This window comes from Lissotriton vulgaris, chromosome 11, assembly GCF_964263255.1.
Source record: "Lissotriton vulgaris chromosome 11, aLisVul1.2, whole genome shotgun sequence".
Lineage (NCBI taxonomy): Eukaryota > Metazoa > Chordata > Amphibia > Caudata > Salamandridae > Lissotriton > Lissotriton vulgaris.
The window spans coordinates 328,130,096-328,155,769 of NC_141699.1; the positions used below are offsets into that span (position 1 = coordinate 328,130,096).

General features: G+C 45.4%; 1 protein-coding gene across 2 annotated transcripts in view; it reads left to right on the forward strand.

The window, feature by feature from the left end:
* LOC147679712 (reticulon-4 receptor-like) overlaps positions 1–25,674 on the forward strand; it is a 783,809-nt gene that overhangs the window by 514,664 nt on the left and 243,471 nt on the right. The window lies entirely within an intron of this gene.

The window sequence follows — 25,674 nt, forward strand, 5'->3', positions numbered from 1 at the left end:
CAGCACAGTGTGATCCTAGTCAATAAGCATTACTCCCCTATGGGTCATTTTCCTTAATCTTCTAAAAAGGAGGACTTTTAAGCAGGCTGAACGAGGGTATGAAGCGTTCCATCAATTGATCAATCTTGTTTGACAACCAAACATGCACGTATAACACAAAGCAACACCCATATCCAGACTAGCAGGGTTATTTATTACCGTGTTGTGCCTGGCAATGGAGTACCTAGATCTATTGCCACCTGGGGCAATCTCTGGGGTTGCAGCCTGTTGCAGGTAAGAGCAAGGGGGAGGAGGATGGAGGATGATGGCGGTCCACAGACCACTTGTTCTCAGGGAGGTGGTAATCGACAGGCAATTTGCTCTCCTCCGCCGCCACCAAAATGAGTGCAGCTGGGTCGGACCGCCCCCCAGCTACGCCACTGAAGCCTGGTGTTAATTAATGCATAGCGGGTACTGCACAAAGTTGGCAGCACCATACACGCTCCAACGCAATCCTTAGTAAGTCACCCCAAAGTTCAATAGAAAAGAAAATGCCATAGATGGAGCTTGTAACGTAGACAGCAGCAGTGAGTTCCCCACCACCAGAACTCTTAATCCTTGCTGCTGTTGTGAACTTTTTCTTTACTGAATATTTACACATTTCCCACTATTGCCTTCCAGTTCCAAATTGCTGAACATATGTCTATAAGAATAAAGCTTGAATGACCACACTTCCCAAAGACAGGAGGCGCCACCCCAGGTGAACCTTGCCTGCTTGTGGCTGGCCAAGCATCCGCTTTCTCACGTACAGAGACAAGAGGCGGCCGATGCCTATAAAGAAATGTCCTTGGCACCAAATGGAGCATGAAATGAGCCTTCAAAAACACTACACAACGGCACATTAGGGAGAAAATATATGACTCCAATTTAAAAAGAGTAATCTATTTTGTCAATTTTTTTGGGAATGAGACAATAGCCTCGACTTAATGAGATTGGTGGGTTTCCTTTTAGCGTTCGTATATATCACCTGCACCTATGCATAAAGTACAAACCATATTCAGAAGCGAGACAAATTGTATTGGTTTTCACAAAAATAACTGGTCTATAGGTGAAGAGTCTGTAATTTGTGGAATTCTGCTCTCTGAACCAGCAGTGGACTGCATCTCATTCCACCTACATCTTTTTGCCCATGCAACAGGAAATATAGAGAAGGCACAGAATTCTTAAGGCAAACCAGTGAGGCAGGCAAAACCTGATAGTAGTGCATTCGTTTGGTAGAAACCAAATGCACAGCTGGATAGTGAAGATCCACCCTTGATCTAAGATACTCCAGTTAATGGATAGCATGGCTCCCGATTCTGCATCTTTACTTTGCCGATGTATGTAAGGAGCCTCTATTTGTTTGGGGAGAGAATCTTAGAAGATGTTTAGCTCATTTTAAAAATGAGCATTATCTCTGAATATTTTATCGATATTTGCACTGCTTCTTCGCCCTGGTTATGGCTTGTATTGCAAGTGCATGTGAGTATTTAGAATTAACTAACATGTTGAGGCTAGATTGATTGTTCCAAAGGTGCTATTGGTATCTACTGGTTACCCACAGTGTAAATCTTAGTAAATTTTGTCAAACAATGAAAGATGTAAAATTTAGAATCTCCAGGAACTTAATGCAGAGGGGAACATTTTAAGAATTTTTCCTTGATCCCAAATGTTTCGTAAGTGCTTTTTTTATTGCCTCCAAAGTTCATCTGATGAATTTTTTATCCACACAGTGCTGAGACAAACTTTGAACTACTTAGTGTAGACCCATATTGGTGTAAAAAAAAATATGGCAAAAAAACATTAGAGGTGGATCTAGGGCAGCTTATATTGGATTTACTGAGTTAACGTTTCCAAAACGAATTAAATTTGCAGTGTATCTTACCACCTTTAATGCTATTCATTTTTTGCGACAAATGTGACCCAGAGCTAGAAGGTGGCATACAATTGAATCAGGCTTCTCAAATGCAGTGGTATCAGTGTGCAATGTCGATTGAACCCTTGCCAGAGGAATCTTTTTAATATTTCAGCATGATTTCTACTGAGTACATTGTGTAGATTTGCAGATTTGACAGGACAAGACCATCTATTGCATAATGTCTCAAAGTCATAGAGTATAAAACAAGGGTGCACGTGTCTTTACTGTAAACCCTATTAATCTTCATTTTATTAAAGTGAAAAACTCGTGGGTCCAATGCTGATGTCACTGTGGTGGCATCAGCATATATCGACATGTTGTCCTTGGGTTAAATTATATGAATATGAATGAAACGGATGAAAAACATTCGCTTCCTCAACATATCAAGTCTGCACGTCTGGGAGACATTTAATAGGGTCATGTATCACGTTCCTACGCCTCCAGCAGACCTTATTGTTGTGTTCCAATTGAAAGGTGACCACAAATGTGATTTATACATTATTGTTTACTGAGAACAATTATTGAATATTTCATTGGCTGGGTATGATTTTCATTTCACACAAACCTGGGAGAAAACATAAGGTCCATTTCTTCACCTTTATCTCGGTATCTGATTTTAACTCATGTACATCATCAGTATTCTCCCCATCCATTGTTCTTGAATACTGTCTCCCAATTTTAGGCATACTTCTGCATAAATGTGTGTTGTGCTGACTTTTGGGACAATGATCACTCTCTCAATCTACTTGTGTGTATTATATATTCTTCTTGGGAGAAACTCTTCCTGCTTTTGTTACCTTAACTGCCACTTTTCTTGAAAAAATATTTATCACAACCCTCTCTCCAAAGATTGTTGGCTTGGGTTTATTGTTAAGTAGTCCGGTGACATATCTATTTGCCTTCTTGAATTGATTAGTAGAAACACAACTTGTCTAGATGCATGTGTAATAGCTGCATGAAGTTTCAATTTAGGTGACTCAAGTACTCTGCATCGCACACCTTCCTCCATTAACAGGGTTATCTGCAGCAAAGAATTTGTTCTACCAATCTACATCTAGAGGCATTCAAAGTAAATGTGTTGCATTAGATTCATTTGCAAATTGTATTAATGAAATGTCAGCTTCCATCTTAGAAAATGTGTGGCCAGTGTTACTTGAAATATACTTGTGCGTAGTTTCCATATGCTTCTGTATTCCTGGGCTGAGGACAACACTATTGCATATGAGAAGAATATTTCAGACTTAGTGCCTGGCAGGTTACTCCATCACAGACGTAACGAATATCTTGTCCACCGTACTTCAAGTACATTAAATCCTATGGCACTTGTAATAAGGCAGACAGAGTAACCCGTCCACCAAGCGCTAAATCAGGCCCATACACTGATACCTTTTGAGTGTAACGGTGTCCATCAGATAAGTATAGATTCAATCATTATTATCAATATTTCTGCTTTCTTTTATTTGGATTTGAAGGCCAAGCAATAATACAAGATCCAATCCACTTGTATGTTCGTCGTGATAATAATAGAATTACCCTTTCAATCGGTATCTTAATTTATACTTACATTGTCCTGCCATGGCTTAAAATAGATGGTGAAACAATCACATATTCTTGCATAGCAACCCACAAATTTTTACATTGACATAAGCAAACTGTATACCCATGTAGCATTATAGAAGCAAGCAGAGTGAAAGGCAAAAACATATTAACGATGTGTGAGCATGTCGTGCATAGTGACTATGATGGGTATCTCAAATGAATTCAGAAACAATTACAAGTGTTTCTTTTCTTTAAATCAATGGTTCTCATTCTGTTCTAAGGTCTAAAAATTAACAATTGTTGACACATTTCTCAATTGACTGCTATCCTATGGTCATTATTAAAGGACATGAAAGCAGCTTGCCATACATTAGCAAATTGCTTTTGTGACGACACTCACTCCACTCTTTGTCAAAGACCTGAAATCATTATCTTAAGCTTAAAAGATAAATGAGTTGGTTAATTTATCTTTGGTAGACACATGAGTGTTTGACTGTTGGTTAAACCCTTTGGGGATAATTTACATTAATTTGATATTGCTTTCCCCCAGATGCTGTCTATGTGTATTTGCACGTGTGACTTGCGGAGAGCAATCATACTGGTTTCTGATATACCTCGTGAAAGTGATTGGTCAATGTTTGTTGCAATAACAATAGCTAGAGTATATATTGCAATGAGTTGAAGTTAAACCTAGCACACCCCCAACACAATTTAGTCAGCAATGTTTTTCATTTATAGGAATAAAATGAAAATACTTAGGAAATATTCATATACAATGAATACGAATACAAAAGAATGTGCTCTGTTTACACTTTCATTATTAGGCAGTTGAGTGTTTCGGGAATGAAACACAAAGGCAATAGAGAGTACACCGTAAAATACACTTTCCCATACTTATAAATGTTTTAGGGAATCGGCCCCAACGTTCCCAAATTAGGGCACTGATATTATTTATGAAGTTACTAGGTGGATTTCCAGGGTCTGGCCTTTATGTGTACCTCATAGAGTAGGTTAATGCAGTGAGCAACTTTAAATCAATTTAGAGAGAGATTGAGAAAGGTAGAGAGAGAGAGAGAGAGAGAGAGAGAGAGAGAGAGAGAGAGAGAGAGAGAGAGAGAGAGAGAGAGAGAGAGAAGAGAAAGAGAGAGAGCGAAAAAGAGAGAGAGAATATATATAACTGTATGAGAAATGCAGTGTATGTCCTTAACCCCTTGGCCCCGGCGGTAATTTCGCCACGGCGCTGGGGGGGAGAGGAGTTCATACGGCGCCGCCATGCTTGTGATGGAACCACTCCATCACGAGCCACGGTTATCATACGCTGTGCTTATGACGGAGGGGTTGCGTCACAGCTCCGCCCACTCACTAATTCGCCCGCACAGGCGGGGAATCAGTTCTGCGTGGGCTGAGCGGCCACGGTGTGACGGAACCACTCCGTCATGAGCACAGCACGCCTGTGGCTCTTGACGGAGTGGTTCCGTCACTAGCACGGAGCGGGTTAATAGTATACTGTGCGTACCTTCAATGTTATATTGTGTGTATCCTCAATGTTATATATAGTGTGCATATATTATTAAATATATACATTAATGTGTGGGCAGCTATACAGCACAAGATGTCTAACCTCATTTTTCATATGTGAGGTCACCGCTGCAGAAAAGGGTGCCTAGTTATAGATTTCTTGTTCCTTCACATTTGGGTTATAACACCTTCCATATATTCGATGCATAGAGTGGTGTTTCTTGCCACTCTGCTGGGTCTTCTCTCCGCCTTTCATACCTTTCTTTACTTACACTGCCTCTGCTCTGTTTCACATTGGCTTGTCTCCCACTGAAATATATTGAGCCTGTCAATATTTAAGTGACATTGCAGTTAATGTTGAAGACAGACAACACATATCACCTGAGGACCATGCTGTTCGGTTGTCAGTCGCTTGACAGCCCCCGCAGTCCTCTCTTTTCTGCTCTCTGATCCGATGCATTTCGATTAACTTTGTCTATCTGGAGTCACTTTATACTCTTGTTGATGCAAGTATTACATGTTTTGATATCTAATAGAGCATAGGAAACAATGTTTATTGGCTAATCAGTCTCACGGGAAATACATTAACAATATATGTTCTGAAACATAGATTTGATTGCCACCTAAGCAGTATTGTACCAGCACAGGCAGTACCTAGATGTCAAAATCGGCATAAAAATTGGGGAAGGCAGCAAAAGTCAATGTTTTACCCTTTGAAGTGTATTGGTAAAATAAACAATGAGCAAACTTCGAAAGTATTTTGAAGTTATCGCTCCTGTTCCTAAAAGATATTTAATGTAAACAGAGGAAGTATTGCAGTGTTAAAAATATTGGATACAATTTTACCAACATTTTAGCCATGTACCTTGCTCGTAGCCCTTCTGTAGTCTGGCATTCCTTACCTTTGACAGCATAGTTGAACATCAGCGTTGGACTATGCACACATTTGAGGCGTGTTAAACATGGCAAGTGCATTCTGGGATAGATACACAAATACATATATGCAACAAAAAATGTACACTGCTTTGAAAATGGTATGAGAGGAAAGAAGCAATGTATGCTGCAATGAGCACAACACACGTAAAAGCATTCTAACCTGCTGTGGTGTTAAAAGGACAAAGGAAAAAATGGGAAGTCAAACTTTCAGACAAAGGCTCCTCACAATGAGTCATCACAGTTGGCTGGAGAACAAAATAAATATAACGAGCTGTAATCAGCGAGGCACTCATTACGAGCCGCCCCTAATTGTTGTAATACTCAGGGACAACTGTAGGTTTATCGCCTGCCAACACACAAGACTAGATTAAATCAACATATAATGTGACCTTACATTTATATAACTATATAGGGGTATGCAAGGATTACCTTGATTATCATTACACCCACTCCAGATCACAGTAGCCCAACACCATCATGTGATTATGATGGCCCTTCATATGATACCATATACCATGGAATGCCATTAACGTATAATTTGACTTTACATTATATAGCTTCATTGGGTTTACCAGGATTTCCCATGATTATTGTTACACTCTCTAGAGATCACAGTAGCCCTCCACCACAATGTGATTATGATGGCCCTTCATATGATTTGACCACATACTTGGTCTATGTCCTAACACTTAAGTGTGTTTGTCAACACCGGGGTGGGAAAAATAACATGGATCTTCTGAATACCTATCTATTTTACCAGTGTTTTGACCATTTAACTGTGGGATAAAAAAATTCTGGTCAAGAAGATTGAGCTATCTTTGAACATAAAACTGATCATTTGGCCTCAAAGGAATTAGTCTGTCCTGTTCCATAAAAGTTGACAAAGGATTACACTTTATGGTTGAGCATTTTGGCTTGCCGGATCGACTGCCGCGTCACTCGCATGATACTGCTACCATGCTCAGAGGCATAAACATGCTGATCGGAGACGTGAGCACAGCTACTTAGTGATCACTGTCTTCTAGATTAGTAACATCCAGATATTGACGAAGATACTAACAGGTACCATGGTGGGCAGGCCACCTGCCTTGATTAAGTATGTTTTAGGAAGGATTGTGGCCGCACCGCTAACAACAGCCTTGCCCATGGGCCATTTTTCGAGAGTCTGGGCATAGTCAACGAAACTACCCAGGGGCATTAAACGATAGTGATTTACTTATCCAACAGTGTTGTTGCCCTAATTGAGTGTGATAAAAGTAGGTGACAGTTCTGTTGGAGACGCTTGTGTCTGCATAACAAGTCACTTAACAAGCCTTGCATCATGTTACCTAGTTGTTTACATCACGTATTTTCTGCTTGGACTCTAGTATCATGTCTCTAGTTACTTTCGTTAGGTAGTAGAGAGTTAGTCTGCCTCAAGTGGAAGGACAAATGAATGGGTTTGCCATACATTCACATACAGGTAGTGAAGAAGCCATGCCAGTATGATTTCAAAGTGAAACCTGTTACCCTCGCCTGCATAAAGTATGCGGTTTGTGGGGGGGCGTGGCCAACAGCATGGCCGGTTAGGACGTGCAACTGCAGAGCTCCTATACGGCTGCCTCATGATCCGACGTCGAAACCCATCCTGCACCCACCAAAATCGACTAATCTGTGGCGGAAGTTGTCCTGAGCCGGTACAAGGCAAGAAAACTGAGATCTCCGGCGCCACGGACCGAGAAAACGCTCCGGAATCCCTTGCTCGCCCACCTGACTACGCCAACATGGCGGCCGTCGGCTCCCAAGTGCTCGGTGCGCTGTGAGCCTGGTTTCCTGCTCCAACCCGATCGAGTGTGCCGAGGTGAGGGAAGCAGGGGAGAACAGCCGCACCTAGGGCGAGCTCTAGCACCGACGCACCCCCCGCCCCCCCCTGTCCTCTGGGGGACCGGGAATCAGAGGGGGACCTACACCAACATGGCGCCCGGAGCGGGAAATGCGAGCCGTCGGCTCTGAGAGGCACAGACTGGCCTGCCGGCTGCTTGGCGCGAGGAGGCTAGTGCATACAGCGGACTGAGTGGAGCACCGCCGCGGGTGTGAGGCGACCTACCCGCGCGGCGAGCGAAGCACCCTAGAGGTGAGGATCGGGACCCGCCCACAACCACGATCCTCGACCCTGATCCCCGGAGGCCTGGTGCGGAATGCCTAAAGGGAGCGGTGCTCATTGCAAAGCACCTGGGCGGGAATCCCGGCTGAGGAGAGGCATCAACCGCCGCGGGTGCATCTAACTGCGGGTGCGCCCCCCCACACAACCGGCCGGCACCTACTGAGGGCGGGAGGCGTGACTGAGCCCGGGGACAGGCTTATCCCCACTGTGGAACCCCAGCGAGGTCCGGACCCCGGACCATGGAAGAGTGAGTGCCAGGGAGCTGTTTTCCCCCCCTGAACTGTTCGGTGCGTGGAGGTGGGCAGAGTCCAGTGAGGCCCCGAGACCTTCATAACCCGAAGGACATCCAGGCAGGAGTGTTCCCGTGGTCCGGAGGCAGTTGAAACCACGGGGGCGCCGGTAAATTGACAGTGGCGGTGGCCCCCACCCCCGGGTGGCCCAGGCGCTACGGGCCAGACACTTGAAGCGGGGCGCCGGGACCCCCGGGGCAACCACGGACTGGAATCTGAGCAATACTCTTGAGGGGAGTTGGGCCTCCAACACCCGTGGGGAGCCCGGGAACAACCTTAGCCCATAGACCACCAGCACGTGGGAAGGGAACGACCCGGACTACCGCGACTCATCATGGGCAAGAGAGAGACAATACCGAAAGGGCCAAAGCAAGGCCCAATGGATAACTTTGCTGCCCCGCGACAGGCGGTGATTGGACCCCCGACGACCTCGGGTCCACACTCGGACACGGACCGGCTCATGGAAGCCATCCGGGCGTCGCGTACCGACATACAGGAGTCGAGAGCGGCTCTGGAGACCAAGATCGGTGAGGTGGGATCGGAAGTAACGCTCCTGCGACAGGATTTGCGGAATCTATCAGAAAGGGTCACCAATGCGGAGACGCGGATGGGTGAGGCGGAGGACTCTATCACTGCCTTGCGTAAAGACATGGCGGAACTACAGGCTTCGCATCGCCAACTCCTCTGGAAAGTAGATGACGCCGAAAACAGGGCACGTCGCAACAACCTGCGCTTCGTGGGTTTTAGAGAAGGATGCGAGAAGTCCGACATGGTGGCCTTTCTGAAAACATGGCTGGTAGACACTTTCCCGGAGACGCAATTCTCAAACTGTTTCGTAATAGAGAGGGCGCACAGGGCTCTCCTTGCCAAACCGCCGACGGGAGCACGGCCACGTCCGATCATTGCACGCTTCCTGAACTTTGCCGACAGGGACTTGATCTTGAGAGAGGCAAGGAAGCTGGGAGAGATCCGCTTTGAAAACACGCACATCATGATTTTCCCAGACTATAGCCAGGAGGTGCAGAAGCAGAGGCGATCCTTTGATGCAGTGAAGGCGAAACTGAGAGACCTGAAAATCGCCTATATGCTACTGTTCCCGGCGAAACTCAAGGTGCTCTTTCATGGACAGGCCCTCTTCTTCGCACACCCGGAGGATGCCTGGCAGTGGCTGGAGGAGCGACCGATCCTAAACAGCAGGGAGATAGCCAATCGAGATTTGCTGGACAGGTCCGTGAGAAATGCCACCCACTGGGAAATCCCCAGGGCACAGAGACTGAAGGCCAGAAGATCCAAGAGGCGGACCCCAGCGACACCATATAGGGGTCAGGAAACAGGAATGGTGCGAAGGGGGCGCTCGGCCTCGCCAAACGGGGCGACAGGCTCAGGATCGAGATTTGCAGCACTGCACATCACGGCCCGCTCGGAGGGTGACGACGACGAGGTACTGGACAGTCGCACATCGGGCGGAGAGGAGGAGGAGGAAGAGGGACAATCTGACCACCCACTGGTACAAGAGATTCGTGTACTGGAACAGGACTTGTCAGGACAACAGAGCGCACCAGAATCGGAGATTCCAGACTCTAAATCGTGAACAGATGCGGACCCGCAGTTACGATTATCCAAGCGCCTAATTGCATTGAGGTGTGGACAGACTCTTTGGGACCAAACAGTTCCGTGGGACGGGAATGGCAGCTCGTCGCAGGGAAGCATGCAAGTTGACACCCCCATATGTTTTGTTTTGCACTTTTGTGGTGTTTTTGAGAGTTTGTAAGGGAGGGTATAGTGGGTGGGCGACAGGCCTACTCCTACTGAAAGTCATGTCCCGCGTAGGGGCACATCTGGAAGGGGAGGGAGGTGGGGAGGGGGAGGGGGGAAGGGGTTTTCTAGTTTGTTGGGGTGGGGGAGTGGGTAGGAAAACATGTTGGGGACATTAGGGGGGTTGTTGGATTCGGGAACACTCATTGGGAAACAGTCAGATGCACGAGAATCGACATTGCCACACACAGCTGCTATGGCCTCCTACTGACCTCCAGACGAGCAACACAGTATGGCAGACACACTAGCGACTACGGCAAGTCCGCAGAGGGGGATTTCCATTCTGACATGGAATGTTAATGGATTGGGGTCCAAAATAAAGAGAGGGTTGGTAAATTCATACATCAAAAGGGTCGCCCCAGACCTTATCCTCCTACAGGAAACACACCTTAGGGCGGGACACTGTACATTCATAGCGAGGGGGAGATATAAAGTTCTGACACACGCGGGTTATACGTCGGGAGCCAGGGGAGTCGCAATCCTAATTAACAAAACACACCCCTTTACTGTCACACGCGCATGGAGTGATCCACAGGGTACATACGTGGGCATACAGGGGACATGGAATAGACGGAACATGACAGTTATCTCAGTATACGCCCCGCCAAAACTCCAATCGCGCACACTCAAAGCAGTAGCATCCATCCTATTGGAAACGGCAGACACAATGCAAATAGTGGGGGGGGACTTCAATGACGTCATGTCGGAAGAATTGGACCGTTCAGGCACAACACGCAGAGGGGGGATGCAAACGGCATTGGCAAAATACATGGCGGAGATGGGACTCACAGACACATGGCGATGGCGACACCCGACACTGGAGGCATTCTCCTTTTACTCAGGGGCTCATAAAGCCTTCTCCAGGTTAGACTACATTTTCATTGCAAGGCAATACCTGGCGGAGGGGGATGAGTTCACATACAAAGCAAGGGGGATATCAGATCACTCACCTCTGTATGCACATTTAGGGAAAAACACGGTGAGGCGGGAGACAGAGTGGCGATTGGCAGCATGGGATTTACAAACCCCCGAGATAACACGAGGATTGAGGGCGGATATTAAGGTGTATGTGGCGGAGAACAAGGGTTCCGTGGATTCCAATATTATCTTCTGGGAGGCCATGAAACCGGTGTTGAGGGACAGAATTAGAGGGAGACTAAGGGACGAACGCAATAAACAGCACAGGGAGGCTACAGGGCTAGAAACTGAAATCCTAGCGCTAGAAAGGGAACACCTTGTACACAAAGGGGAGGGCATACTGCGGCAGTTGCAGGACAAACAAAGGGAATATAGACAACTGGTCTCTAACGAGGCACAGACGCAATCGCTAGCAACGTTGCACCGCCTATATGATGTAGGTGACAAGTCAGGCAAACTTCTGGCATGGCTTAGCAGGAAAGAACGCGCAGCACGGTGGGTGGGAAAAATCAGGAGGGATGGGGGAGACATGGAAACCACGGACAAGGGCATAGCAGAGGCATTCGCAATCCACTATGAGACTTTCTATAGAGGCAGAGACCTTGGAACGGTGGACGAGGCCTTACAGTATATGGAAAATGTGGACATCCCATTACTAGATGCAGAACTCAGCACCCCACTAGAGGCGGATATCACTTTGGAGGAGATTAGTATAGCCATAAATAAATTAAAAACGGGGAAAACACCGGGACCCAACGGGTTTCCGGCAGAGTTCTTTAAAAAACCGGCAGACCTGCTAACGCGTCACCTGTTGGCCATGTATGTGGAAGCCTACGAGATAGGGACACTCCCACGAGACCTAACATTGGCGACCATAGTACCGATACACAAACAGGGCAAGCCAGAGGAGGACTGTGCCACATACCGCCCCATCTCACTGCTGAACATGGAGGTGAAGGTGCTGGCCACGATTCTAGCGGCACGTCTCCGGACAGTCGTTCCAGACCTTATACACACGGACCAATCAGGGTTTCTGCCGGATAGAGCGACAAAGCTCAACCTCCAACGGACACACAACTGGCTTCAAGAAGTGAAAGATAGGATGGAACCCCACTGGTTCCTGTCCTTAGACGCTGAAAAAGCGTTCGATGCAGTACACTGGCCCTTTCTCATGGCGGTGCTGAGGCGGTTTGGTTTTGGTCCACATTTCCAGAAATGGATAGGGCTGCTGTACACGACACCGAAAGCACGGGTACGAGTAAATGGATGGTTATCACGTGAATTCCATGTAGAGAGGGGCACCAGACAAGGATGCCCGCTGTCCCCGCTACTCTTTACACTCACGATAGAAATATTGGCGGCCAAAATTCGGCAAAACCCAGGGATACATGGTTTCACGTGGAGTGATTCGGGGGAAACACAGGAAAAAGTTTCATTATATGCCGACGGTGTATTACTGTACATTACGAAACCCGAGGTCTCAATAGGGACATTGTTTAGGGAGTTAGAGGGCTTTGGGGCGATGGCAGGCCATACCATCAACTGGCACAAATCTGTCCTGTATACGCCGCGGGGACCAGTGACGGAAGTGACGCTACCGGACCGTTTACTCACTACCACGGAGGGGTTCCAGTACCTTGGGGTCTATATCACTCTGGACAAGAACCTCTCATTTCAGAATAATGTGGAACGGATAATGAAAGAGGCAGTAGAAGATATGACGAGATGGAGGCAGCTACCGCTCACCCTACTGGGTAGGGCGGCGATATACAAAATGATCACCCTACCCAAATTCCTCTATGCACTTCAGAATGAATACTACCCGCTCCCGACCACCACGATCACCAAAATCCATGCAGACCTGCGATCGTTCCTATGGCTAGGCAAACAACCGCGCATAGCACTCCAAACACTCCAAAGACACCAATATAGTGGAGGGATCTCACTGCCGAACCTGGAGGCATACTACTGGGCGGAACACTTAACCCCTATAAACGACTGGTTACACGCACCAGCGGACCACCCGGCGTATGCATTAGAGAGACATAAATTGTCTACACACAATATACTCCACTTCTTGTATGGGGGGAGGGCGGGGAGAAAGCTCCTACCCGCTACCATGATCACGATTCGAGCATGGACACGGGCCACGAGATCCACGGGGTGGGAGGAGAAACCTACGCGTCAGACACCACTGTGGCACTGCAACTGGTTCACGGAACTTCAAAAATTGAAAGGCTTCCAAAGGTGGGACGACATAGGGATATCTACTATTGGGGACGTGATCAGGCAAGGTGAGCTGAAGACATTCGCAATGTTACAGGCTGAGTTTGGGTTACATCACACACAACAGTACAAATACTTGCAGCTGGCACATGCTTGGAAAGCACAAAAGATATCACTACAAGATATACCGGAATATTCAACCCTAGAAGGCAGACTCTTACAGGAACAAATAATACACCAGGCAGTGTCCCTCACATACAAAACGCTCACAAATAATATGTTCGGAAATTTGGTGAAACTCAGGGGAGTGTGGGAGGCGGAAGTGGGGCAATTCGAAGATTTAGACTGGGAGCTGATCCTGATGCACCCCCGAGAAGTGGCCATTAAGTCACGGCTACGGCTAATTCAATTGAATGTACTGCACAGGACCTACTTTGATAGGAAACGTCTCCTCAAGATGGGTAGGATAACAGACGACACATGTCTTCGATGCAGGGCCGAAAAAGGGGACTTCTACCACACTATCTGGTCCTGTGCGGAGATTCAAACGTACTGGTCCCACATCTTCACGGAGCTGGGGGAGGTACTGGGAGTAGAGCTGACACTGGACCCGAAACTGGCACTACTGGGAATGGTGACCGAAGTAGACCTGCCGCGCCCACATATTATTTTCCTGGTACTGGCATTAGTAGTGGCAAAAAGGGACATTGCACAATACTGGGGGGTAGCAGAAAGGCCGGAAGTAGAAGAGTGGAGGAGAGGGTTGGACCTCTATATGGCTGCAGAACGAGTGACGTACAAAGCGAGAGGCTGTCCCAAAAAATTCCGAAAGGTATGGGGTAAATGGAGACAATACCATGGCCTGGAAGCCGGGCACTTGGGAGGTGCTTCATAGACAAACAGGGAACAGAAACGGAAGGGGGGGCCACTCGATCACGATCTAGGCCCGGTAGCAGACTGAGACACTGGGAACTTAGATACACCACACGGGTAGGGTGATATACAGTAACATGGGGAGGGAGACAAGCGTCAGTAGAGTAGGCACAAACGGCACGGATGGACTAGTGGCATTTAGTTTGTTAAACATGTGATCGGACTGTTACCACGTTAAGGGGTGAAACCAACCAGTTTTGTAGATAGGGGGGGGTGGGAGTTGTGGGAGGAAAAAATTTAACACAAAATGCAGGTTTGGGGAGGGACGTGAAGACCTCACCCGTCATAGAATAACTACACATTACTTAACGAAAATTATGTCGCCGCCCGGCCTCCGGGTTGTGGGCATGAAGGCTGTGGATATAGAAATATGATGTATGTTCCCCCATGCTGAATATGAACCTGATGCGACTGTACTCTTTTATACCTGCACAAAAATAAAATTTAAAAAAAAAAAAAAGTATGCGGTTTGTGGTTAGATAAGAATTTCGGTTCCTACAGGCATGCTGAATTGATGCAAAAGTCGGTGTTCACACATGATGAGCACACTGCATGGCATGTGCAAGTTCTGCACAAGATTCCATCAGTTATATGAACTACCATTTTTATTGTGTGCATTGTGTCTTCTTTTATCACATCCTTTCCAGAAAGAATATGAACATTGGTGAAAATCGTAAGTCACAAATCACTCTACACAATTTATGCATGCATGCATCTACTGACTAGGAGATTTCTAGCAGTTAGCTTGGTCCTGAAGAAAGCCACTGTGACTCATATAGCATGCAAGATTGGCTGAAACGTGTCAACCTGACAAGAACCACACAAGGAAGAGAGCTATCGTTATTTTCTCACAGCACACCCACCAGTGTTTTTTTCAACCCTACCCAAGGGGTCCACAATTAAACTCCCTAAGGAACGGATTCTCTTGAGGTAGTTTTTTAATTCATTCACAAATTCACTGTTTCACACACAAAAATCAGCTCCGCTGTAATCAGGTGTTGTAGCACACCTTAGATGCAGTAGGCATCTAAGGTGGGAACTCAATGATGAAGCTTGCCACCAAGAAGGTTGGTGGCTAAGGGCTCTTTTAAAAAATAACTACTGGTTTGTCTGACACATGATTAGAAAACACTTGTGACAACTTGTTGGCATAGTAACAAGCTCATTTGTATGTGTTTGTTGTATTGATAAAGGAAGAGGAACAAGCTCACTTCATCTTCTCACTCTCTTTTTTGTTCTTGGTAATACTTCTTGCAACTCATTAAATCTGACTCCACCAAATTGGAATTTACTGGGTGCGATAAATACCACTCAATTATGAGTTTTGGGAAATATAATATGCAGATTTGGTGCTTACGGTACCATCTATAATAGGACATTTCCCACTGATGAATATTGGCAGGTATGATGACCGCAAAATTGTGACGTTTATCGTTACAGCAGTTGCTTGCTATATCAAAATTAACCAGGCCGCATGTAAGGAGAACCCCAGAGGAGATGCTAAAATCAATCCGGCATTCTGCCTGCAGACTGAGGCCCTGATTATAACTGAGTCCCCATTTCTGTGCAAACATCCCTAATACTGCTATGAAGCAGAAAGGTGACTGCTACAATACTGCCAGGAGAATTAGTGTAATTAACCTTGCAAGAAACCCCTGCAGTTGTAAAACATGCAAGACTGCATCATGAATGCGAATAAGAAAGTTTAATTGTGGAATAGAAAACATTAAGTACTCCCTCTCCTTTAAATACGCATAGGGGTGAGCCTGCAGTGTGCTTCAAAGGATAACAGCATTGAGATAAACGCAGTTGATGCAACTGTTTAAATCGAATGTGTCTATCAAATGCAAAGTATGTTAGAACACAACTGTGGCAGCTTGTACATATATATTACTGAGTTCATCCAGACAATTAAAAAAAACTATAAGGAACAATAGTCCATTCATGCACATGCAAGCAGTTGCAAAGTGTATCCTTAATTTACATAGACAAAATCTGTGGAAACGTGGATATCGCAGGTTACATAATCACGACTACTCAAATGTGGTTCTGTATGGTGACAACCAGTTGATTGACATGAGAACAGGGGCACTTTTAGGCTAAGGGAATACAGTAGAGTTGCATTTGACATCTTCATAAGGAGGGCATCATATTGCCCAGATAAATAGCAGATGTGAGTCACAATGCCATAGAAGCAGCATTGAAGGTTAGATGACAAAATGTGATTTCCTCCTAGACGTTCAACTATCTTTACATCAAACATGCTTGTTAATATACACACATAAGGGCACACATCATCTTTGTCTCTGATGCAAGAGATGGTGAGAGCAAAGTGAATGAGAAGGAAAGTTGAGGGGTGGAACTAAAACTTGAATAAGGCAGTGACAACAATACTGACCCCTCAGTGCCCAACATCCCAGTGGCTAGCATGAGATGAATCAAGGCACTGGATGCAAGTGCACTGTTCACTAACCTCTGCCACCTTAATCTTGCCATTTTTCTATGTGATGGATAGTCCTGCATTGTTTACCGCTTTACCTGAATTAAAACCACTACTAAAACCGAGGTAGAAAAAATGCCAGACAGGGCGCATGCAGAATACAAACAAGTTCACAACGATGCCCTCCTCTCCTTCATGCCCGCCAGAAATGGTACTCCAGTGGATACGCCAGACATGTGCACCAGGGAAAGCTCAAAATCACTACTCAACAGAATATTCACATCCTTGGGTATCAAAACTTTAAATTATTTTGGCCCGCCACCCAAATGCGATTGGAGAAACTCTCTGAATCTCTGAGAACGACAGCAGCTTTCTGTTTTGAGAGCACAATGAGGATCAATGTAGTAGCATCAGGGGCACCACATAGCAATGCAATTTAAAATGTCTCTGAAAGGGTGTGGTATAGCGATGGGTATACATCAGAAGCTATACTGCTTAGAAAGAAAAGAAAGCATGCCACAATTGTACATGACTACTGTTGGACCTGGCCCTTTTTGCAGGGTCATCCCAGAACTTTTTGCCTTCATCCTCTATTTTTTCTGACCTGTTGTTCGTGGTTTTCTGACTCTGGGCACTTTATCACTGCTGATCAGTGCTAAAGTGCATGTGCTCTCTTCAGTAAACTTTGTAAGATTGGTCTACACCTGTTTGCCATATTTAATTTATCTATCAGTCCCTTGTACAGTGGTATCCTATATACCCAGGGTCAGTAAAGGAAAAGCTACTGGTGGGCTTGCAGCGCTACTTGCGCCACCCACCGAAGTAGCCTTTCAAACTTGTCTCATGCCTCTTCCACTGTAGGGACTGCGCGCACATTTTACTGCCACTGTGACGTGGCATATAAAGTGCTTGCCACGTCTGCAACTTCCCTTTTACTGCATATCAGTCACCCCCAAGGTAGACCGTAGCTAGCCCTATGGGCAGGGTGCTGTGTAGGTAAAAGGTAGGACATGTGCCTTAAGTGTATGTCCTGGTAGTGACAACCAGCCTATTTGGTTTCTGACTGCTGTGAAGCTGCCCTCTCATAGGTTTGCATTGGGGATTCCCTGATATATGCTTCAGTGGAAATTCCTGACATGAGAGGGGTAGCGTGACCGTGTTTGGTATGTTTTGAATAGTAGTGATAAATCCTGCCTATTGGTGAAACAAGTTTATTAGTACTATTTTAGAAATGCCACTTTTAGAAGTGGGTATTTTGGTGTGCTATGTGTCTTTGTGTCTGCCTGATGTGTAATGACCATCTGGTTCTGACTGACAAGGGTGAGGAGATGTGCATTTACTCCGGCCAGTCCCTGGGGGGGTTGAGGTGTATCCTGCCCTGCCTGGGTGACTCAGCACTAGGCTGAATAGGCCTGGTCTGCATTTGGAGTGGTGAGAGGAGTAGCACGTGCACCTGAATAGGGCTGTGCCAGCCTTCCACAATGATGGCTATGCCCCCATGTGGTGTGTCTGGGGCCAAGGCTTACACTGACCACGGAGGTTGCTGTGCACTTGAGAATGTAATTGTGAAGTGCCACCAGAACTGGTTTGGGCTTGGCTCAGAACTAGGGGAGAAAAAAAGACATTTCTACTATAAGTACTAGGGCTGTGACCACATGTTTGGGGAATTTGTGGAACTGAACTAGAAGAAGACACAGCGTGGACTGCTGTGTGCGAGGAGGAACTGCCATTTGGGACTAGCCTGCTGGGTTGCTGAAGGGACTGCCGTCTAATAAGAGGCCCAGCGTGCTGGCCTGCCTGTGCCCTGTTCAGTGCTCCTGGGGACTGCTCTGTGCTTGAGAGCACTACTTGTTCCCTTTCTTGGTATCCATGGTGGAGACAGGCTGAACCTCTGTTTCCATTGCTTTCACAGCGCTTGGTGAGCGCTCCCAACTTTATCGTCCTGAGCCCAAGGGGTGGGCTCAACCCTCCATACGGCGGGCGCTGAGTGTGTCTTTGCTGGGAGGATGAACAAAGACCCGACACAGACTTCACTATGTACTCTGAAGCCACCGGAAGTCAGGCAGAGGAAGCCTGGTTGTGGGCAGGGCCCGACAACAAGATAGAGCTTGAGCCTTGTGGGCTCCACATGCAGGGAAGGACAACCGGAGCCTCGTAGGCTCCATTCTGTGACTTTCTGGCTCCCACCACCTTGGTGGAGGGAGAGGTGGGTCACCTTTAGCATCAGGTCTCGGCGAGGAGACCGAAGAAGCCAGAAGAAGGCCCAGTGAGTAGGGCCTCGGGGTGGGCACGGCTGCCCCCCGCCTTGTGCACTGCATCTGCGCCAGTGAGTGGGCCCATGTTGGTGTACCGACCATTGTTTTTCCTTCTTGGGCCCTCCGAGCATCCGGGTGCCGGATCACAGCCTCATTGTGCTTTGGGCAGCTGACCCTAGGTTTACTGCACTCCAGGCAGCACCTGGGGACTATTTTGGAGGCTTGTGCTGGGAAGGATCGCCGCAACCCCTACAGGGGAGTACATGCATGGCCAGGAAGCGGCCTGTTAATTAGGAACTCCTGGATATTTTTATCACATGGTGGAGTAGGCTCAGTTATAGTGATTCTGCCTAATGCCTGGTGTTCATCTATATGTTGGGCTAATTGCCAAGGATGACACCCCAGGCCTTACAAGGGTGATCAGTATATGCCTAAGGTGGGCATAATGTAATTAGGTGACGTGCACTCTGTAAGTGTTTATTATAGTGCACTGTTGATGTGGTTTATACCAAATGTTTTTCCAATCTGTGCAAGCTACAGGTGGTTACCATGTTGCACTGTGAATGATGTGTTGGCATTGTTTCATGCTCAAGTATAATCCTGCCAGTAGGTACTGTTCACCCTAAATGTGATGATTGGCAATGGCCCGATTGGCCTAGTGATTTTTATAAATCCCTGTGATGTTGTGACAATTGCCTAGTAGCACAGTGATATAGCATGTGATTGTGGTCTAATGTGTTTTATGAATAATACAAAGGATATTTTTATATAACCTTGTGTGAAGTTTCTCTGGTGGTGTGCCTAGTGTGTCACGGCTGTGTGAGTGTGTTGCGCAAATGCTTTACACATTGCCTCTGGGATAAGCCTGACTATCTGCCAAGCTCCCTAGAGGGTGAGCATGGGTTATCTTCAGCATGTAACTCCCTTGCCCTGACTAGAGTGGCGGGTTCTGCTTGGCTTAGGCATATGCCCTAGCCAACCAGAAACCCCATTTCTAACAACTACTGAAAAATAATTTTGAAATATTGCCTTTACCATTATTTAATGAAGTGTAACTTCAAGCAACAAATATCTTGTTGCTTGATAAACGGAAATATCTCATGAGCATTTTAATGGGGGTTTATTATTACAGACCATAATGGAAACAACTGGGAGCCTTTGTTCTCCATTGAAAGCTTTAGAGCAAGTTTTGAGTTCAATGTTAGAGCTAAGTTTACAAAGAAGACTTTTGTCCTAAAAAGGAGGCGAGACAAATCGCCTGGGGACAGCTTGTTAGCACCGTTGGCTCACAGACATTTTGCTTAATTCCCTCATGAGAATGGTTTTGAAGGTCCATGCCCGTAAAGTTGAGGGGCCCTGTGGATCAGCATTCATTGAACGCAAGGGATTGGACCCACCAGGCGACCAGAGACCCCACGGCAAGCAGACCTGTCTTAGCATGTTTCGAGACACTTACGTCGCTCAACAACCTACTGCAGTCCCTCAGCAGCGTCGACCAACTAAATCCTTAGAATGAACAACATTTGAAACAAAGGACAAAATATCCGTGTACTCTTTGAACCCTGAACTCCATATGGACATCCTGCACAACTTGTGCTTTCCAAAATTTTAGTTATGCAAGGGAAGTCTTGTGTCTCACAGAGTTTGATTTTCTTATGCACAAGTATATTTTTCTCTCATAAGTGTCAGTTTCTTGGCGGTAGTGTATGGGCATTGTAGGTGACCACACTCTTTTCGTAGCTTTTTCGCGCATGTGACTATGAATCGATCTCACTCTGGTAAATTGTGAGAATTTTAAACTGAAGTGCATGTTTTGCTTTTGTTCTTCTTTGCAAGTGACACTTGAACCTCCTCGCCCAGTACCTCAAGAACATTTTTTATTCAAGTGTACATCTGACTTTCATTTACCTTATGAGTGACTCATTTAAATTACACTCCCGTGAAAACAGTTGAAAAAAAAGTTAAGATAATCACTGGTGCCTCTCTACCCGGAATTACGTATTTAGCAATGTTTCGTAGATTGGCGAAAGGTATGCATATTTTGCGTATAAAAAAATAAAACGATGTAACTTTGCACAGTCCTACTCCCAACATGCCTTGAATTCAGAGATTTACATACTAGCTGACGGATTTGGAAACTAACAGGTTCAGCATGTTTGAAAACATATAAATAAATAAGCACACGGAAAAGTGGGAAAAAAACCATTGTGATCTGTTGTGGATTTCAAAATGGACACCAAGCGTTCCAAAACGAGATGAGCATCCTGCTGGCAGTGAAGAGATTGCAAATTAGTGAGCAGGCCAAAGTGAATGAACAACAGCAATCCTAATAGGCCTCGGTGAATAGGAGGCAGCAGGCTGGATTACAACCTGAAATAGAGCAGGCCGTGTGCTGTACAGGAATATGGCATTGTTATTTTTTATCACAAGGCTCGTCCCAAACACCTCACAGTGACTCATTCTTAATAATAGGGTGTCATGGGAAATCTAGTGGCACACCGTATGATTAACGAGGACCATGGCCCATGTTTCCTCTGTACTGCCTTCCACATACACAAGATTAATAGTCGGAGAAGCGAGAAGAAGAGGACAGTTGTGGGCGCTGTCTATTCCAGAGGTGGCAACGGCTGTAATGAAGCTGTGCATCTGACAGGGTTCCAATAGCCTGCAGCTCCATCAAAAATGGCTGTCACTCGTCACCGTCCCGCTGCATTGTGGGGATTCGCCATTTCTGCATCTCCATCTCGAGAACTGGTTGCCATATGGATCCGGAAAGAACTGCCGGGAGAGCCTGGTTTAGCTCGCCCCTCAACCTACACTATCATATGTTTCACAAGTACGTCAGATAATTAAAGCTGTGTCCCTCCCTGGAGTGATGCCTAAGGTTTTTGCCTGTTTCACCATCTATTGCCTTGCCACTGGACAATGCCACTGGCATGTGCTTTGGCAGTGTATTCTCATTTGAAACCGCTAATAAAATATACCTTATCTTTTATTAACTATGCAGTAAAATATACTGCTATTGGTAAAAGAGAACCCCTTTACTCATAAAAGCACAGACACGTTGGTCAGATACCAAGATCACCAGTTGATGGGCCTAAATTCTGATTTTTAGTAAGCTTAACTGAAATGCTGAATGTTTCCACTATATTTACCCACTGCTGAATTCACTTTTTTATTCTTTAATGTAATTGTATTTCGTTTAATCTAGGGCCACGTGCTAAATTAGGTGCTTCAGAGAATTTGCAATATGGCCAACCATAGTGGGGAGGGAAAAGGTACCAGGGACTGTAAGGTGGAGAAAAAGAATGATATGCAACCAGATAAAGGGGAAGGAGAGTACAAGACCGCAGAGGTGAGGGAGCAATATTGATTGAGAATTGTCCCTTTTAATTTCTTTAGCCACTGCTTGGTCCCTTAAGTGCCAGTTCATAAAGCATAAACCATACTGCACACATGAACGAATGACACTCACTTCATAAATGAGTAATGTTCGTGTGCCTAACTGTGACAAGCCTGTGCCACTGCACCCATGCTGCTTACATTACAGACAATTAGGCACCACCAGTTGAGAATAAGAGAAGGGGCTAAGAAGAGTAGGGAAAATTCGAATGCAGCTCCTGCTAAAGTGACTTTTGGGAGTTTGCGAACAGCGATAAACACATGTGTCTGCACTTCACCCAAATCGATCTAATGTACATACTTCTGAAGGTTTGGAGAAGTGCGACATTCTGTCCAGTATTGGTAGTCATTTAAAGTGGGGGAAAAATAGAGTATGAAATTAAAGAATTTACTTATATATTTTCTATGCCTACACGTGCAATGTATGCATGGTGTAAATTATACATGATTAGGTTTAGGACAATGAACATACATCTGATATGAATTCCACTCACATACGAGCATACACTGCAAAGTGCACATATGGAACATCAACTGCAATGGATTAACGGCCAGATTCATCAAAGACCCGTTTTGCGAGTCTGAAATAGTGATTCAAAAGGAATCGCTATTACAGACTCGCAAAACGGGATTCATGTAGGAATCGCAAAATTAAATGCGATTCCTACAGATTCCTTATTTGCGATTAGCAAATTGCTAATCGCAAATATGGAATAACTCCCCATTCATTCCTATGGGCCAAAAGGCCCATAGGAATGAATGGGGAGTATTCCTTATTTGCGATTAGCAATTTGCTAATCGCAAATAAGATTGCGATTTGAAGGGTGCCAGGGGTTTCCAAAGGACACCCTGTAGCACCCCTTTTTATGCACTTGTCAACAGGTGTTGCGCACACACATGTCCTAAGGACATGTTTGTGTGTAACACACAACTTAGAAAAATGCTTTTAAAAGCATTTTTCTAAGTTTTCGCTATTTACCACGAGGTTTGACCTAATAGAGATTCCTTAAATGCTATTCCTCGCAAATTTGCGATTTTCTAAATAGCGATTTTTGCATTTGGGATGATGAATCCCAAATGCAAATATCGCACTCGCAAAGGGCCAGATTCTGAGAATCTGGCCCTTTGCGAGCCGATTTCAGCTTGATGAATCAGGCTGTAAATCTTAAATAGCACCCATGCATAAGAAACCTTCACATGTCATGTGGTATGTACATCTAAATCTGAGCCTTTAGCAACCATTCCTTTATGCCGTTATGGATAGCCATACTGAAATGTCTCAGTCTTGAGCTCAAACAATATGATTGAATGAGTTTTTGAAGCATACATCCTAGAACAACACAACACAAGTAAAATAAGCATTGGCGAAGCAAATAGGTTGTCTTTGCAGAAAATGGGATGCATAAAAAAAGGTTCCTTTATTGAAAATCAGGGGCAATATGGTAGCCTGCTGACCCTTGCAGGCCAGCATCTTTCTGAATGTGACCAATACGATTGAGTTATAATTTACTACCTACGAAAGAAATATTAATTAGATAGTATTACAACAAATTCCGGTTTTTTTAAACTGATCTAATGGTACATAGGTTGGTAATTAAAAATATGTATTGGACATAAAAATGCTGGTCACAATTGTACATTAGCACTCAAATACTTATCTCCTTCGACGCTCATGACGAGCTCAGCTCGTCATGCAGTACACCTCCATACACTCATGACGAGCTGAGCTCGTCATGAACAATGGAGTAAATGAAAAGTCAGCACAGTAGGGGAATTGCCTTAGCAGCCATGGAGTTAAATATGTGAGGATACCCAATCGAAACCTACGTTGCTTTAACACCGGAACAGGACACAGTGTTCCCGGCGATGCGGATTACAGCTTTTTAACTCCAACACGTGTGCGAAGAACCTTAGTCACACAGTTTTTCATTGAAGCCTTCCAGCGTTCGTATTTTTTTTGGCACTTTCCGGTGTGAAGGGAAATCTAGCTGCATAGCTTCTGGGTCTTCAAAAAGATATTGCACTGAGAATAACCATGAGACCAAGGAGCTTGTCTTCTTGGATGCCCTGAAGAAGCCCAGATACGGGCGAAACACGTTGGCTGTAGTCATAATTTTCCAAAGACTATGAAATAAAGGATCGAATATATAAAGACATTCTTTCGTCTCATCTGTTCATGTTTGGGAATTTTGCCAATAGTATGTCATAAGTTGTTGTGGTTGCCTCTCAGATCCTTGTGTTTTTATGTGAGGATATATTTTTAGTAAAATAAAAATGTCTTCACAAACACAGACCTGAAAAGTGTATCTTAATAAGGCTTCACTTACTCCAAACTAAATTTCTCTCCATTAACGTCAAAGAAGATATGGCGGCCCTGAATGACAAGTGTTACTTACATTCCTTTACAATACTCAAACCCATGGTCCCTTAATATTCTCTGGTTTTCCATTGTCTCAAAAAACACAGAGACCCTGAATGACAGACCTATATCGCAATCTACCATAGTGCAGATCGTGAACAAATGCATTTTCTGTGTGCAACTTCACAGAAAGATTTCGTGCATGAACAAAATGAGCATTATGGGCCTGTGCACATATTTTCTGTGCTTTTTCCACCACTTCTGTAAAACATATAGCACTGGCACATCATTAGCAAGGGGTTGTGCCTCCAAGTTTATAATTTAAGCTCTTTACTTCTCTGCCTGTGCCGTACTACAGACCTAGGTGCCGCCAAGGCAAAGAGGCCATCAGAAGGGGTACTGACTGTGCCACAAAGAGGTGACACGCACTCAGTGTGCCCCCATAAGGCACCCTCTGAAAGGTGGAAGGGATTCCAATAAACCCTAGATATCCACCTGTAAGTGGGTAAAGTCACTTCCTGCACCTATTTGCAGGGGATCTCAGTGCTCCTTTTAAAGTGTAGGTCAGTGCATCTATCACTGTGAAAGAAGCTGCTGGTTCAAGCGACCACTCTGCTCTTCAATAATCAGCTGCCGGTTTAAGGCTGCTCAGAGGGCAGTGCATTATTTGTAATTGTGCGCATTGTGCTAATGTTTCCATCAAGCACATTCAATTTAAAAGTGTGCCATTTGGTCATGTGAATATCCAGGCAGGGCTTGTTAACTTCATTGATTCAGCATGATTTATTGGAACCAATGCAGATCTCAGGGCATCCCTCATTTACGGATGAAGCGCTGAGATGGGTACCTGAAGCCCTCCCATTTCTTTTCTAGCAGCCTGCAGCTAGAACAGGCTGCTGCAGGGAAGTCTCAAGGCAGACACAAGTGTCTACTGTCTGCTATGCTATCGTAAGATGTATAATGA